Source organism: Triticum dicoccoides, chromosome 5B, assembly GCF_002162155.2.
Source record: "Triticum dicoccoides isolate Atlit2015 ecotype Zavitan chromosome 5B, WEW_v2.0, whole genome shotgun sequence".
In the NCBI taxonomy this organism is placed as follows: domain Eukaryota; kingdom Viridiplantae; phylum Streptophyta; class Magnoliopsida; order Poales; family Poaceae; genus Triticum; species Triticum dicoccoides.
The window spans coordinates 593194540-593212048 of NC_041389.1; positions in this window are offsets into that span (position 1 = coordinate 593194540).

Genomic DNA, 17509 nt, shown 5'->3' on the forward strand with positions numbered 1-17509 from the left:
TTGATGAGCCGCCGCCGACCATGTCCAGGATCCGACACCGATACCCTGAGCCGTTGGCGCTGGCCAGGCTCCAGTCCGATGGACACGCCTGCTCGCCGCTCCTCGGGGCCAGCCCCTCCCGCCGCGCTGGATCACGCATCGGCTTGGGGACCCCTCGGGGATGCTGTCGGTGCAGGAGGCGTCCACGACAGTGCGGGCTGTGGACCGAGCGGCTGGGCATGCCGCGTCCAGGGCTTGGTCGGGCTGGCGTGAGCCGCCGTCGATGAAATTTTGGCTGATTGGCTGCATGTCGCTTTGGATTTGGTACTATCCCCATCTCTCTCTGAGACACACACACAGCACTTTCTCTCCGTCTCTCTCTCTCTCTCACAGTGTCTGCTTGTACTTGCTGACGAAGGTGCATGTGTGTGTGTGCGCACGTGTGTGGTGTGCCGCTGACTGCATTTATGTGTGCTTGTGGCGATGCTGCCTGTGTGTGTGATTTTTGCAGCTATCCTGCATGATTCTTGGTGCCTCGAGGAATGATAGGAAGCCACCCAGAAAATGGCCAGAAGGAAGCACCATATGTGCAGGTGTGCTCATGTGTGTTAGAAGGTGAGTCTGTGCTTCTAATTTCCTAAACATTCCTATTACAAACAGAAAACAACTATAGTTGGTGATAATAATTATTGGTGAACATTGTTATTGGTCAACTTGCATGCTGTCCATCTGCCTCTTCTTCCTGTTGCAACTATTGATGGCCATTATTATTGCAATTTTATCCTAATTTATGTTCAGCTATTCCCCCCGGACCCGCGCACCCAGAAGGTGCAAACCTCTGGTCGATCCTGAAAAGAATGGTGTGAAAAAAAATCTACAAAGAAAAACCTACAAAAATTAACCAGTCCCTCGCGATTCCTCCTGCCCTTGAAGAACTCGCACGCACGAGTCGTTCGCCGCTGCCCCGTCTCCGATCTCCCTGCCGCCACCCCTTCTCCGATCTGCCTTCGCCGCCGCCCCATCTCCGATCTCCCTTCGCCGCCGCCCTCGCACATCAAGCCGCTGCCGATCCATACGCTACCTCGACGGGAGCCATCGATCTTCTTCAGGAGACGCCACCGATTCCATTGATGAGCCGCCGCCGACCATGTCCAGGATCTGACACCGATCCCCTGAGCCGCTGGCGCTGGCCAGGCTCCAGTCCGATGGACACGCCTGCTCGCCGCTCCTCGGGGCCAGCCCCTCCCGTCGCGCCGGATCACACATTGGCTTGTGGACCCCTCGGGGATGCTGCCGGTGCAGGAGGCGTCCGCGACAGTGCGGGCTGGGGACCGAGTGGCTGGCATGCCGCGTCCAGGGCTTGGTCGGGCTGGCATGAGCCGCCGTCGATGAAATTTTGGCTGATTGGCTGCATGTCGCTTTGGATTTGGTACTATCCCCATCTCTCTCTGAGACACACACACCACTTTCTCTCCATCTCTCTCTCTCTCATAGTGTCTGCTTGTACTTGCTGACGAAGGTGCATGTGTGTGCGTGCGCACGCGTGTGGTGTGCCGCTGACAGCATTTATGTGTGCTTGTGGCGATGCTGCCTGTGAGTGTGATTTTTGCAGCTATCCTGCATGATTCTTGGTGCCTCGAGGAATGATAGGAAGCCACCCAGAAAATGGCCAGAAGGAAGCACCATATGTGCAGGTGTGCTCATGTGTGTTAGAAGGTGAGTCTGTGCTTCTAATTTCCTAAACATTCCTATTACAAACAAAAAACAGCTATAGTTGGTGATAATAATTATTGGTGAACATTGTTATTGGTAAACCTGCATGCTGTCCATTTGCCTCCTCTTCCTGTTGCAACTATTGATGGCCATTATTATTGCAATTTTATCCTAATTTATGTTCAGCTATTACCGAGTTCTTTGATTGAATCCTAATTCAAACTTCTAACATACGCAATACTTTTTGTGCCGTTATAAGATGATGCATACTCTGACAGTGCTAACAGTATCATGCTTTTTTTGACATCAACCAATACCATGGGTTGGTTCAGGACTTCAGGTATATATCACCAGCAAAAAAATCTATTAACATAGCAATTGCTACTTTTTTTAGCTACTCTCAAATGCTTCTCTATTTTAAATACCTATAAAATGTTGTCACAATCACCCTATTTCCACCGCACTGAGGGCTGTGGCAGGAAGGAGCCCACCGTCGGCATCGCCCATGGCCAAGCAGACCGAGGACCCAGCGCCCTCAAGTACGGTGATGTTCTTTCTGTTGTGACTTATGGTGATGACTGAGGAGTTTTGAGATCAATCTCGATCTGCATATGACCATGACCGGGAGGCGAACCCGGTTGCGCTTAGAGACAATTGATAATTGGAGATCCTCCAGCCACCGAGCTCCTAAAGGACACCTAGGCGAGAAATCCATGCTTGTCCATACCGCTTGCCTTTTAGGCGAGCAACCTAGTGAACTTCGACCCCATCATGCTGTAAATATAAATAGTTTACAAATTAACTAAATTTTTAGATTGGATATTATTCCACATCTATGCATATTTTTTCTTACTGCGGTATATATCTAACACTAGAAAATGAGTTGTTGAAATAATCTTTACTAATAATCATTTGTCTATAGGACAAGGACTCGGCGGATGATTCCTCCTTGACTTTCTACCAGTTGCGCCCCTGATTGTGTCCACAGCGTCCCGACACCATGTTCAAGACCAAGTTCTAACCCACATATCCAATCACCCTCGATGGATCTTGCCTCTCATTGACCAAGAGCAGCAATTCAACTCAATTTCAGATTTACAAAAGAGATGGACCTAGAGCAAACAACATATGAGGCTTGGTTCGTGTACATCGACAACGTTGCATGGTGGTGAAGCTTCTTCACATCCCCTGACCAGACGCTGCATGCTCTGCTCGCTGAAGGTGCCCGCTGTTTGTGTTTGGATGTTGTTGCTGGCGTATGTCAAGGTATGTAGCAGTAGCTTTTGTTATCCTTTCCACACCAGCGAATGTCATAATTTATCATGTGGGCAATTTTTTTACTATAGTATGAGTACAAGGTTCAGGGAAGTCCAGTCATTAGTATCTCACAGATTGTCTAGGATTTAAATTTAGGAGATGATTTGGAAGCTCAACATAGAAAATTATTTAGTCTAATGCAGATTGCATATTGAACGCCTTTTCAAACCAAGTATGGAAGAAAATGTGGTGAGCTCTCCATGAGAAAATTTAATATAATAGTTTCTTTGACTTGAAGGAATATTTGCAGATTTTAATCTATAGAAAGTTTGAGGGTATCATCTGTGCGAAATTGATGCTCTTAACGTCTATTAGTAATGGACACTCCTATCATTCTATATATCATTTTATGCACTTAATTGAGAAGGCTTTCTAATAGTTGAGGAGGCACTCATTATTCCGATCTCGGCTCTTCCTGATTAGCTTGTCACCGCGCTCGCAACTGCGGAAACATAGGCGCAAAATGATTTAGTGTGTCCGCCAAAGCCCGTGTCATCGGGCAGAAACTAGCCTTGCTAAACCAAATTGCAGCTGTCATCGATGCACGGCGAGGGCACTCGGAATCTGGTGTTTGCTCGGTTGCAAAGCATGCGATGTTGAGAGAAAAGAGGGAGACTGCACCGGAGGAAAGCGAAGCATGGTAGCAGGTCTGAAGATGAGAGCATGATGTTCTCTTTTAGCAAATGATCCATGTGTCTATTTTTTCGTCCCGTTGCAACGCACGAGGACCTTTGATTTGATTTAGTTTTATTTTCTAATGTGGATAGGGAACTATGGACACTAAATATCCATTTCTTAGGTGTCAACCTGGTACATTAGGCTGTATAGTACATGGCACAGTTCTTCCAGCTACTAATTCAGGTAATCTGATTCATGTCACTTTGCTTTAAGCATAGTTAACTAACAGGAACGACATCACATATGCACTTTCCCTGCAACCTATGTTGAGGGTACCTATTGTAATGATTTTGCATATGAACGTGCTAAAAATAGCACTACTACCTTGAGTTTGTCAAAGAATAATGCCACTAAATTGGCAACAATTTTGGATCTGTCATCTTTTTCCCCAGTAGGGCGCTTCCTTAAAATTTACTCCCTCCGCCTGAAAATACTTGTCAAAGAAATGAATGTATCTAGACATATTGTAGTTTTAGATACATTCATATTTATTAATTTCAATGACAAGTATTTCCGGACAGAGGGGGTATTACTTTAGAGACATGAGGATCCTCATGTTAACACACTTGATTCTTACTGCTGCTTATGCATCCCTGAACTTCAGTTAAATTTAGGATTATCTAGATATTTCCTATAATTTATCAAGTGTAGGGTTCTTAAGATAAGGACAGACATTCGTTTCACCTTTTGTAGTTCATCATAATAGCATATGATTTTAAAAAATGGAAAATTGCCAAGTACAGTTCTGAAGCGGAGAGTTGCTTATGTATTTTTTATTCATGAATGACATGATCAAGGAGTCAGGTGTGAAAATGATTTATAAATCAGGTGAGACAACATGCTAAAATTTTGTGGCGATTAGTGAAGGAAAGAACTATGTACTCTTCTTTCAATTGGACTTCATCGCTTTATTGTTAGATTCAGCTTCACCTCCCATTGTTATATTCTTTACTTGAATATATATCAGTGCCCCCCCCCCCAATTTATGTTGTTGAAAATGGCAATCGCTTGATCTTTGAATCATGCAGCTGCCTATCTACAAATCATAAATGAACAGACACAACGTACTGATATATCCAAATATTGTGTATCTTGCTTGTAGAATTTGTTCCTATTTATCCTTTTGTCATTTTTACATATGGGCATCTAGTGTTTGCGGCAACTCAAACTTTACCTTTTTAAATTGATATATTGTACATGTCAGGATTTTGTTTTGTGCCTCAAAGTTTGCCCTTTTACAAGTAATATACTGTGTATTTTGCTGATGCTTTGTTGCTGAGATATATTCTAAGTGATAATCATACATTTTGTGTTTGCTCCTCTATGTTAGGAGAGTAATGAAAATATGGTTAAATTCTAAATATGATATTATGCAGCATGATCAAAATATCACATCTTATTAATCCCTTTCTCTTGGCAGTGTGCTAGGTTGCTCAAGGCCAAGGAGGTGATGAAAAGCTTCTTCATAAGTTTTTAGCTGTCTAATTCAAGTCCATATAGGTTGCAAGATGATGGCATAGTATTATCTGACATTTTATCTGTATTTGATTAAATGTGTTTCCCTTAAAGAAATATAGTGCAATGGAATTAAATTTTAGAGACAACTGTTGGTTACTATTATTTGTGAATTCTATTTAACGCTTCAAATTTTTTGAATAGTTTAGTTTGTGCTTGCTTAACTGTCTATCCGCATATATATACTATTCTTTTTGAAAAAAATTCTTAATAATTTCTCAAAAACAAAATCTAGGTCGAAGCTATGCTAAAGACTAGGTGTTAATAATGGCATCATTTATATGTTTGGAAACTACTAATAATCCACTTGATCATCTCAAGTAACAAACTACTCCCTCCGTTCCTAAATATAAGTATTTTTTAGAGATTCCACTATAAACTACATACGGAGCATAATGAGTGAACCTACACTCTAAAATATGTCTATATACATCCGTATGTAGTTTGTAGTGAAATCTCTAAAAAGACTTACATTTAGGAACGGAGGGAGTACTGACTAATTAGCCATGCATAGAGAAAAGCTCAAGTTGTTCATCTTTATAAAAATAATCCAAATTACCATATTTATTTATTTAAAAATGGTTATATCCTATCCCCATTACATTTCCAAGAAAGAAAATATCATTGTATTTTTTTTCTATTTGTACTTTGGATAAGTGTGGGTGGACTTGATAATTGACACGAGGAAGCTGCTAAAAGCAGAGCCTCTAATCAGTTTTCTAATTTTTTCTAATGGTTTCCTTCTGGTTTATCTGGTGGGAGTGTTGAAATATTTTCATGAGGAAAAAATACGATCTCCTTGCTCACTAATCGATGAGCATGAGGACGATAGTTGCAAATTCCATTGCTCGGGAGGATCGCGCACCGATGCCAAGTTCATAAATGGACTTGATCTACGTCCGGCAGTGTGTAACTCAACAAAGACACCTCTTTTCACATTTATGGAGGCAACGGAGCCTATGGGCTATTATTCGTGACTTATTTGGGGGCTTCGTTGCGAAAAGTTCCTGCAGCTACCGGACTTCACTGCTCTTGATATTTGAATTTTTTGAAAAACACACTTCGGTTGCTAAGAAAAAACTTAAATCAAATATGTGAATATATACACACATTCGTAAGGCCCGGTAGAAATCTGAAAAAAAATATGTTGTATTTTGGGAAATACAAAAAATAGAAAATTCTAACAGAAATTTGTTTTTTTCTATAGCCAAAAACAAAACGAGATTTCTACCAAAACTTGCCACGGGTATTCGGAATTTGTATATGTATCTCCGGAAAAAATTCAACTTTTTTTGAAACTTCAAAACACGAATTTCAAAATGTTTAAATATAGAGAGCACTGGAGCTCGGGTGCTGCAACCATGTTGCTTCATGCAGGTGCAAGCGGTCAAGGTTGGACATTCCATTGATGGAAGATGAAGCATTAATGATGGGCCTGAGGTTAGCAGAAAATTGGACATCCACTCCCTTGCGGTGGAGGGATTCAATGAAAATTATTCAAGCCATGGAGAACCCGTCGGAGTACCGCACTTTAGGGGCAGTTGTCACTTATGATTGCTGGAATTTTATGGCAAGCTTTAGAAGGGCGAGGATGATGCACTGGGGGCGAGAAGCAAATGTATATTCACATGAATTAGGCCGATTTTGTTTTATTGAGAGGGCCTGAGAGGTCTAGGGGAACCACCACCCTTATTTCCCGATTCCAGTCTTGTAAAGGATACGATAATCATTTAAACAAAGTTGTCAAACTTAAAGAAAAAGAATCTTTGATTGCTAAAAAACATTATGGATTTGCACATTTGTGCTTGATCACGAAGTGAAATGGACCACAAAGGGACATTTTAACTTGTTTTATTGAGAGGGCATGAGAGGTCTGGAGGGATCATCTTAGTTGGCCCGTGATAATACAAAAGGTGTCTTTATATATTTGTTTGTTTTCATAGAGTATGAGAGAGATGGAGATGAATTATGTCGACGTCCAAAAAGAATAGTTTGAAGACCCTTCCAAAGACTATGGTCTTCAGGCGATGCCTTATGGCAATGCACGTGCACCTAACATACTAAATTTAGCTTTGACCTTATTATTTGTTTGATTCATTTATATGCATGCATTGTAGCCCGTAGAAACACATGGGAGGTCTACTAGTGCTAGTAAAACTCTAGACAGTGCTCAAAGAAACTATGCTACTACTGAGAAATATTTTTTAGCAGTTGTATTCGCCTATGATAAATAACTTATGGAAAATAAAGATGCTAAACCTAGACTCATTAGGTAAGTTCTTTTGCTACAAGAATTTGATTTGGATATCACTGATAGGAAGGGAGTCTAGACCCACTACCTATTAGACCCACTACCTATTGATGATAGCTTCCCCGATGAACAACTAGCTGTCATAAATGCTTCTCGTAATACTCCTTGGTATGCAGACTATGCTAATTACATTGTTGCTAAATTTATACCACCTAGTTTCACATACCAGCAAAAGAAAAAATTCTTCTTTGACTTAAGACTCACATCTTTATAAATAAGGAATAGATGGTATTATTAGACATTGTATACCTGAGCATGAACAGGAATAAATCCTACAGAAATGTCACTTCAAGGCCTATGAAGGACATCATGCGGGAGATATAACTGCACATGAAGTATTACAATCTGGTTTTTATTGGCCTCTCTTTTCAAGGATGCTCGTACATTTGTTTTATCCTTTGATGAGTGTCAAAGAATTGGTAATATTGGTAGACGTCAGGAAATACCTATGGATTATTCACTTGTTATTGAAGCATTTGATGTTTGGGGCTTTGATTATATGGGACCTTTTCCATCTTCTAACGGTATACACATATTTTGGTTGCTGTTGATTATGTCACTAAGTGGGTAGAAGTTATTCCAACTAGTAGTCTTGATCATAACACCTCCATTAAAATGCTTAAAATAGTTATTTTCCCAAGATTTGGAGTTCCTAGATATTTAATGATTGATGGTGGTTTACATTTTATTCATGGTGCTTTCCGTAAATTGCTCGCTAAATATGATTTCAATCATATAATTGCATATCCTTATAACCCTCAATCTAGTGGTCAAGTTGAGTTGAGCAATAGAGAAATAAAGTTAGTATTGCAAAAGACTATCAATAGGTCTCAAAAGAATTGGTCTAAGAAACTTGATGATGCAGTTTGGGCCTATGGAGCAGCTTATAAAAAATCCTATGGGAATGTCTCAATATAAAATGGTTTATGGAAAAGCTTGTCATTTGCCTCTTGAGTTAGAACATAAGACATATTGGGCAATTAAAGAACTCAATTATGATTTCAAAATTCCCGGTGAAAAGAGGTTATTTGATATCAGCTCATTAGATGAATGGAGAACCCAAGCTTATGAAAATGCCAAATTATTCAAAGAAAAATTTAAAAGATGCATTATAAAAGAATATAAAGACGGGAATTCAAAGTGGGTGAGTATGTTTTATTGTACAATTCTTGTTATATTTTTTTTCCAGGAAAAGTCCTCTCCAAGTGGGAAGGACCATATATCGTTGAAGAAGTTTATCGCTCTGGAGCTAATCCGAAGCTGGTCAATGGACAAAGAATTAAGCACTATATTTCAGGTACACCCATTAATGTTGAAACTAACATTATACAAACCATGACACCGGAGGAATACATAAAAGAGACCTTCCAAAACACTCTAGAACCCTGAAAAGGAAGAGGTACGTGATATGGTAAGTAAACGGACTCCAAAAATTCCGTAGAAATATTTTCTGTGAGTTTTGGAATATTAGAAAAAAAAACATGCGAGAAGGCAAGAGAGTTGCCCACCAGGCACCAGGGCGTGCTTGCCCCTCCTGGCGCGCCCTGGTGGGTAGTGGCCCCCTCAGGAACCTTCCTGACTCCTTTTTCCTATGGTATACTTCTTTCCCAAGATAAAAATTATTTATATATATCCCCGGACGATTTGACCACTGCATCGTGGAGATATCCTTTGTTCTTGGTTCGTGCTATTTTTCTGAAAGATCTAGATCGCCATGGCTCCAGCAGGCTCTTCCAAGCACAAGTTCTACAAGATGGTCATCAAGCCCTACCTACCGGAGGTGATGAAGCACCCTCAAGCCATTGAGATGCATGAGGTGATGCTCCACATCCGGGATGTTCAAGGTCCCAAGAAGACGGGGATCATGGACGCCATGCTCGCGGTATTGGAGTAGGAGATCTTCAAGTGGCAAGGGATGGTGGAATGTGGACTGAATGCCAACCACTCCATGATCACAGAATTCACCCGTGACAAAAAAGTGGATGGCCAGCCAATGAAGAACATCATCTTCCAACTCAATGAACGCATTGATTATCTCCAAGTCCAAGTTTATGGCTTCAAAACCAAAATTTGAGTACGAGGCAAGATTCAAAGGTATGAGTTTAGCTGCAAGTTTTAGGGCTCCGAAGGCTCATGCATCTTATTGTGATGGTGAACCTATGCCATGGAAGCCAGAGGACAAGCCCACCACTTCATCATCACCATCACCAAAGAAGGAGACTTGAGTACACATGTATGGGCACTCCCCTTGGCTCTTGCCAAGCTTGGGGGAGATGCCCCGGTATCGTATCACCGTCACTTTTATTATCTTCACTAGTTTTTAGTTTGATCCTTAGTTATTTCGTGATTTAGTCGAATAAAAGTTTAGTATGATCTATTTTAAAGTGCTAGTTTCATTATCTATTGAAAGTGCAACTAATTCCCGGGTGGTTTTGGTAATTCATAACAACATATAGCTCATTGAACTAATATCCATTCAAGATAAATATTTCAGGATGTTCAATGATTGGCATGGCATGGACTAGTGATGTGGACCCCTCAAATTGATAAGGATAAGGATTGGCGAAAGCTCAAGACTCTTCATTTCTATTTTAGTTATCCAAGATCACATTGAGTCCATAGGAAAGCCAATACTATTAAAAGGGAATGAGGTGTTGCTTAATGGTCTACTTGCTCAAGTGCTTGGTGATATTGCTCCAAAACCCTCAGCCACTTTCTCCATCCAAATATGTCCAAAACCTAATTCCAAACTCGACCCAACCGATACTTCTCATCCGGAGCCACCGAGTTCATGTTGACATAGCCACTTCCAAAACCCTAACAGTTCAATCACATCGATACGAATCTCGGTCTCCGAGCTGGCCTTGCCAGTGCTCTGTGACTTGTAGCATTCACTTCGGTCTCACTGATATGTTGCAATCGGTCCCACCTAGTTGGCTTGACTGATCCTCTGTTGCTTATTGCTTCACTTCAGTCCCACCGAGTTGATGCAATCGGTGCCACCGAGATGAAGTTTTCCCTAAGCCCTAGCACATCAGTCCCACCAAGTTGTTCCAGTCGGTCCCACCAAGATCCCTAACGTTCATATTTTTGTACAGATCGGTGCCACCGAGTTTACTAATCAGTGCCACCGAGATGATTCAAAAGTGTGTAACGGTTGGATTTTGTGTGGAGGCTATATATACCCCTCCACCCCCTCTTCACAAGTGAGGAGAGCCATCAGAACGTGCCTACACTTTCATCATTCGTTTTCTAAGAGAGAACCACCTACTCATGTGTTGAGATCAAGAGATTCCATTCAACCATTTGAGCCTTGATTTCTAGTCTTCCTCAAGTTTCTTTCCACTCAAATCCTTCTTCCATCATAGCCAAATCCGTGAGAGAGAGTTGAGTGTTGGGGAGATTATCATTTGAAGCAGAAGAGCAAGGAGTTCATCATCAACACACCGTCTATTACCTTTTGAAGAGTGGTGTTTGCTAGATTGGTTAGGTTTCACTTGGGAGCCTCTGACAAGATGTGGAGTTGAACCAAGAAGTTTCCAAGGGCAAGGAGATCGCCTACTTCATGAAGATTTGAGGCAAGTCCTTCGTGAATGATGACCATGGTGGGATAGACAAGGTTGCTTCTTCGTGGACCCTTTGTGGGTGGAGCCCTCCGTGGACTCGCGCAGCCGTTACCCTTCGTGGGTTGAACTCTCCATCAACATGGACGTACGGTAGCACCACCTATCGGAACCATGCCAAAAATCTTCGTGTATCCATTGTGTTTGCCTTGTCCAAACTGTTCCCTTCACCTTCATGTGCAATGTTTTACTTTCCGCTACTATACTCTTAGAATTGCATGTGTAGGTTGATTGCTTCACCTGTCATAATTGCTAAAATCTACCCACAACTAAAATTGGGAAAATGATAGATTTTTATTTGGTCAAGTAGCCTAATCACCCCCCTCTAGACATAATTTCGATCCTACAAGTGGTATCAGAGCTTTGGTCTCCATTAGCCTTGATTTCCATAGCTTTGGTGATCATAGCCTTGGTTTCACAACCTAGGGGAGTATGGCATCTAGCGAGGGAAACTACCACCGTAGAGGTCCTTATTTTGACGGTACAAATTTTGCTAGTTGGAAGCTGATGTCTACTACACAACCTTCTTCTTGTAAACGTTGTTGGGCCTCCAAGTGCAGAGGTTTGTAGGATAGTAGAAAATTTCCCTCAAGTGGATGACCTAAGGTTTATCAATCTGTGGGAGGCATAGGATGAAGATGGTCTCTCTCAAACAACCCTGCAACCAAATAACAAAGAGTCTCTTGTGTCACCAACACACCCTATACAATGGTAAATTGTATAGGTGCACTAGTTCGGCGAAGAGATGGTGATACAAGTGCAATATGGATGGTAGATATAGGTTTTTGTAATCTTAAATATAAAAACAGCAAGGTAACAAGTGATAAAAGTGAGCTTAAACGGTATTGCAATGTTAGGAAACAAGGCCTAGGGTTCATACTTTCACTAGTGCAAGTTCTCTCAACAATAATAACATAATTGGATCATATAACTATCCCTCAACATGCAACAAAGAATCACTCCAAAGTCACTAATAGCGGAGAAAAAACGAAGAGATTATTAGGGTACGAAACCACCTAAAAGTTATCCTTTCTGGTCAATCTATTCAAGAGTCCGTAGTAAAATAACACGAAGCTATTCTTTCTGTTCGATCTATCATAGAGTTTGTACTAGAATAACACCTTAAGACACAAATCAACCAAAGCCCTAATGTCACCTAGATACTCCAATGTCACCTCAAGTATCCGTGGGTATGATTATACGATATGCATCACACATTCTTAGATTAATCTATTCAACCAACACAAAGAACTTCAAAGAGTGCCCCAAAGTTTCTACCAGAGTGTCAAGACGAAAATGTGTGCCAACCCCTATGCATAAGTTCACAAGGTCACTGAACCCGCAAGTTGATCACCAAAAAATACATCAAGTAGATCATGTGAATATCCCATTGTCACCACAGATAAGCACATGTAAGACATACATCAAGTGTTCTCAAATCCTTTAAGACTCAATCCGATAAGATCACTTCAAAGGGAAAACTCAATCCATTACAAGAGAGTAGAGGGGGAGAAACATCAGAAGATCCAACTATAGTAGCAAATCTCACGATACATCAAGATCGTGGCAAATCAAGAACACGAGAGAGAGAGAGATCAAACACATAGCTACTGGTACATACCCTCAGCCCCAAGGGTGAACTACTCCCTCCTTGTCATGGAGAGCGTCGAGATAATGAAGATGGCCGCTGGAGAGGGATTCCTATTGGGGAACGTAGTAATTTCAAAAAAATCCTACGCACACGCAAGATCATAGTGATGCATAGCAACGAGAGGGGAGAGTGTCGTCCACGTACCCCCGTAGCCCGTAAGCGAAAGCGTTATGAAAACGCGGTTGATGTAGTCGTACATCTTCACGGTCGACTGATCCTAGTACAGAACGTACGGCACCTCCGCAATCTACACACGTTTAGCTCGGTGATGTCCCACGAACTCATGATCTAGTAGAGCTCCGAGGGAGAGTTCCGTCAGCACAACGTCGTGATGACGGTGATGATGAAGTTACCGACGCAGGGCTTCGCCTAAGCATCGCTATGATATGACCGAGGTGGATTAGGGTGGACGGGGGCACCGCACACGGCTAAGAGATCAATGATCAACTCGTGTGTCTATGGGGTGCCCCCCTCCCCCATATATAAAGGAGTGGAGGAGGGGGAGGGCCGTCCCTCTACTATGGCGCGCCCTGGGGAGTCCTACTCCCACAGGAGTAGGATTCCGCCCCTTCCAAGTAGTAGGAGTAGGAGAAAAGGAACGGGAAAAGAGAAGAGAAGGAAGGAGGCGGCGCAACCCCTCCCCCTAGTCCAATTCAGACTAGGCCTTGGGGGGCGCGGTCTTCCCCTCTCTCTCTCTCCCTAAAGCCCAATAAGGCCCATATACTCCCTGGCGAATTCCCGTAACTCTCCGGTACTCCGATAAATAACCGAACCACTCAGAACCTTTCCGATGTCCGAATATAGCCTTCCAATATATCGATCTTTATGTCTCGAACATTTCAAGACTCCTCTTCATTTCACTGATCTCATCCGGGACTCCGAACAACCTTCGGTACATCAAACACATAAACTCATAATACCGATTGTCACCGAACGTTAAGCGTGCGGACCCTACGGGTTCGAGAACTATGTAGTCATGACCGAAACAAGTCTCTGGTCAATAACCAATAGCGGAACCTGGATGCTCATATTGGCTCCTACATATTCTACGAAGATCTTTATCGGTCAAACCGCATAAAAATATACGTTGTTCCCTGTCGGGGAAACTGATCCACGAACACCTATGGGGCCGGCGGACCGGGCCCCTTTTGGTTCGGCGGGGGGCGGAGATCACGCGAAGAGCAGATCGAGGCGAAGCACACGAGCAGTTTACCCAGCTTCGGAGCTCTCCGGAGAGATAACACTCCTACTACTGCTTGTCTGATTATCTTGTGTTCTTGCTCCAGAGAGAGAGCGTAGTGTTTTTCTGGGTTCCGAACCAGTCGAACCTTCGAACCTCCCCCCCTTCTCCTACGTTGCGCATGGGCCTCCTTTTATACGCTAAAGGGGTCACCGACAGGTGGCAACGCAGAGAAGGGTACAAATGTAAAAAGTGAGGTGGTTGGTACAGTTACTTGTACAGTGCACCCTACCTAACCCTGACGGCAGGGGACAAGGGCATTAAATGCCCGTCTGAGTCGCCCAAGCAGTGCAGAAAGGGACCATTAGGAGCGCCACCGTTTGCCACGATGGTGATCTTGTCAGCTTCGCATGCCACTGCGCACCGCTGGCTGCACAGCCTCCCGCCACACGCGCCTGGAGAGGCCCCCCGAGCGACACGTTGGTGGATGCGCTGGAGCGTGGGCACAGAGTGGCCGCCTGCTGCGGCAAGCGCCTTGCCGCTACTGTTATCTTGTCGGGTCGGAAGCTTGTCGCTCACCGGGCCTCGAGGTACCTTGGTTGGTCTTCCCGGCAAGCTCCTCTTGCCGGGGCCTTGTTGCCTTGCCGGAGCGCGTGGCGCGTCGCGGAAAGTTCCTTGGAGTGCCTTGGTTGGCCTTCCCGGCAAGCTCCTCTTTCCGGGGCCTTGTCTCCTGATCTTAAATACTTTGTTCTTGAATGGCTCCAAGGGAACCACGGAGGATCTTGGCGTTCGCCCGGCAAGCCTTGCCGCGGGGTGCTGCAACTGCCCGTGCACAAGTTCGGGGTACTAGGGTACCCCTATTCTAGTACACTGACAGGAGCCCCGCCTGGGCCAGACACGGTGCCGAGCGCTGTTGGGCCAGGCCCAAGACAGGGCATGGGCACACGCGGACTGGGCCACGCCGAATCTCGCTCCGTATCCACCGCGCTCTCCCCTAACGGCACGCGTTGAATGCGGCGTCGTGGGAGAGATCGTGGGTGGTTCTTTATTCGGAAGGGCAAAACGTCCGCCCCGTCCCTCTTTATAAGCAGAGGAAACAGGGGCAGTTCGTTCCCCCTCGCTGGTTGCTACTACTCCATCTTCACGAACCTCCGCCGCTCCCCCCCTTCTTCTCGAAGCCGAGAGAGCAGCGCTCTGCCCCCCATTGCCACCAGCATCACCAACGTCGTCGACCTCCCCCACCACCTTCGCCATGGCTCCGAAAGCCGACAAGGGAAAGGGCGTGAAGTCGGCCGAGGCGCAGTGGCTCGCGGCGCTGCGGAAGGAGCGGGCGATCTTCTCCCCCCAGCTCGGCGCGAAGGAGCTGAGGGAGTACTTCTACCTTTTTTGGGCGACGGAGACGCGTGCGCATCCGCGCACGAGGGTACTCCCGGCCGCTGCTTCGGAACTGGCTCCAAACGGGTACCCATTCTTCGCGTTGTTCTTCTATTGCGGGCTCTGCCCGCCCTTCTCGGAGTTCTTCTGCGATATCATGAACACCTACGGCTTCCGCCTCCTTGATTTCACCCCCAACGTCGTTCTGACCATGGCAGTTTTCGCACATTTGTGCGAAAACTTTGTCGGAGTCCATCCCAATGTTGCCCTTTTCTGCCACTTCTTCATACCTCGGGTAGAGAGGAGAGCCGCTTGCCGGAGGGATCGCCTGGATCTCGAGAGTCGGCAAGAAGGAGTCGTACTTGGAGGGTGAGCTCTGCAGCAAGTGGGAGGAGTGGAGAGCGGAGTGGTGCTGGATCGTCGAGGAGAATCCGCAGCCCTTCACCGTCGTGCGCCAAGCTCCAATAGTGCGCGGCAATGACTGGAGCAACGTGGCCCCGGAAGACGAGAGGCTGAAGATTGCCATCACTAGGATCCTTCGCCTCAGGCTTGCCGGGCTCACTGTAGGCGCTGTAGGCGCAGATTTCATCTGCCGCCGCATCGCCCCCCTGCAGGAGAGGGGGAGGCCCGCCTGGGAATTCAAGAACTCGGCGGACATCATGAGGCTACGGCCAGGCCTCAACTACAACTTCACCGTCTTGGAGCTGGATGCAATGCTCCTGGAGTTGTTCAAACGCGATCCCCAACACCCATTCAAGCTGGCGAGGGGCGTCGTTCCATTGTGCAATAATTCTTCGCTTGACCGGATCCGCGCCATGATGCCGTTGTGAGATTCACACGGAATCGTTCCAACTTGGCAAGAGCCTGTGGATGACGTCGTGCAAGCGTTCTTCGACAACTTGGAAGAAGTGCCGGTCCGCGCTGACGAACAGAAGAGCCTCACCCGTGACACCACCGACGAGGAGTTGCAGCACATCGCCACTAGGGCGGAAGAGGTTGCGGCCGCGGCTGCCGCGGGTGTGTTTGGGTTCACTGTGGAGGAGGCGGAGGTGGCAGAGGCGGCAAACCTCGCCGAGCGCGCGGAGTTCATTGGCGAAGAAGAACCTGCCGGCTCTGAAGCTGAGCCGAGCGAGGCCGGCGAGGAAGAGCCCGAGCCTTCAGAAAGCTTGCCGCAGGCGGAGCCCCCGGCCCTGCCAAGAAGGCGTCTTCGCAGGGCCGCGGACGTAGCGGGGCGGCAGCTGGGTCAATAGCCGCCGAGCCGTGCGACACGCTCTCCTGCGGCAAGCAATGTTGCCGCGGGAGCGCCTCACGCAGCAACGGCAACTGGAGCGGGATCTTCCCGGGCCACCGCCACCGCCCCCGCCAAGCGGGCAAGGGATCCTACTCCTCCGCCTCGCCACACTAGAGGGGAGCCGGACTTCGATCTTTCCGTGCTCAGCTCCGACGAGGAGGAAGAAGAGTAAGTTTTCTTGGTGCTCTTGTAGTTCTTCAATCTTGCTGCTTTTATCTTGTATCTGAGTTGCTTCAATCTGGACTCCTTTCTTTTCAGGACGCTGGCCCAGAGAGCGGCGAAGAGGGCCAAGGCCGCGGTGATTGTCATCGAAGATGACCCCACCGTGTCAGCAGGGGGTGGGTCCGAGACCACCTTGACAGACCCGACAACCACTCCTCAAAGCAGCCCCCAGCGCAGCCCCCAGCGTAAGTTCATAGTTAGCTTTCTGCTGTCAGGCGCGCATGAGTGCTTTTTCCTTTGTTGATATCTTGCTTGTTGATTTGTGTAGGAGTAGAGCAGCCATATCAGGAGCGCCCGGAAGCTGGTCCCGAAGTGCCATCTGCTTCGACTACACCGCCAAGCGAGGAGTCCCCGGCAAGGGAGCGCTCTCCGGCAAGGGAGAACTCTCCGGCAAGGGGTAGTACCGTCGATCCTGCGGCAGCCGAGACCGCAACTGCAGGTCTTGGCACAGGCAATTCACTTGTCCAAAAACTTTCCGTTGGGTTCTTCTTCTTCTGATTTTCTTCTCTTGGATTTTTGATTGATTTTTCTCCCTTCTTTGTTCTTCAGACTCATCTGCTGCTGAGCCAATGGAGACAGAGGGCGCTGGCGAGGGAGGCGCGCATGGCAGCACTGACGACGCCGCCGCCAACCAAGAAGGGGCCGGTGCTGATGA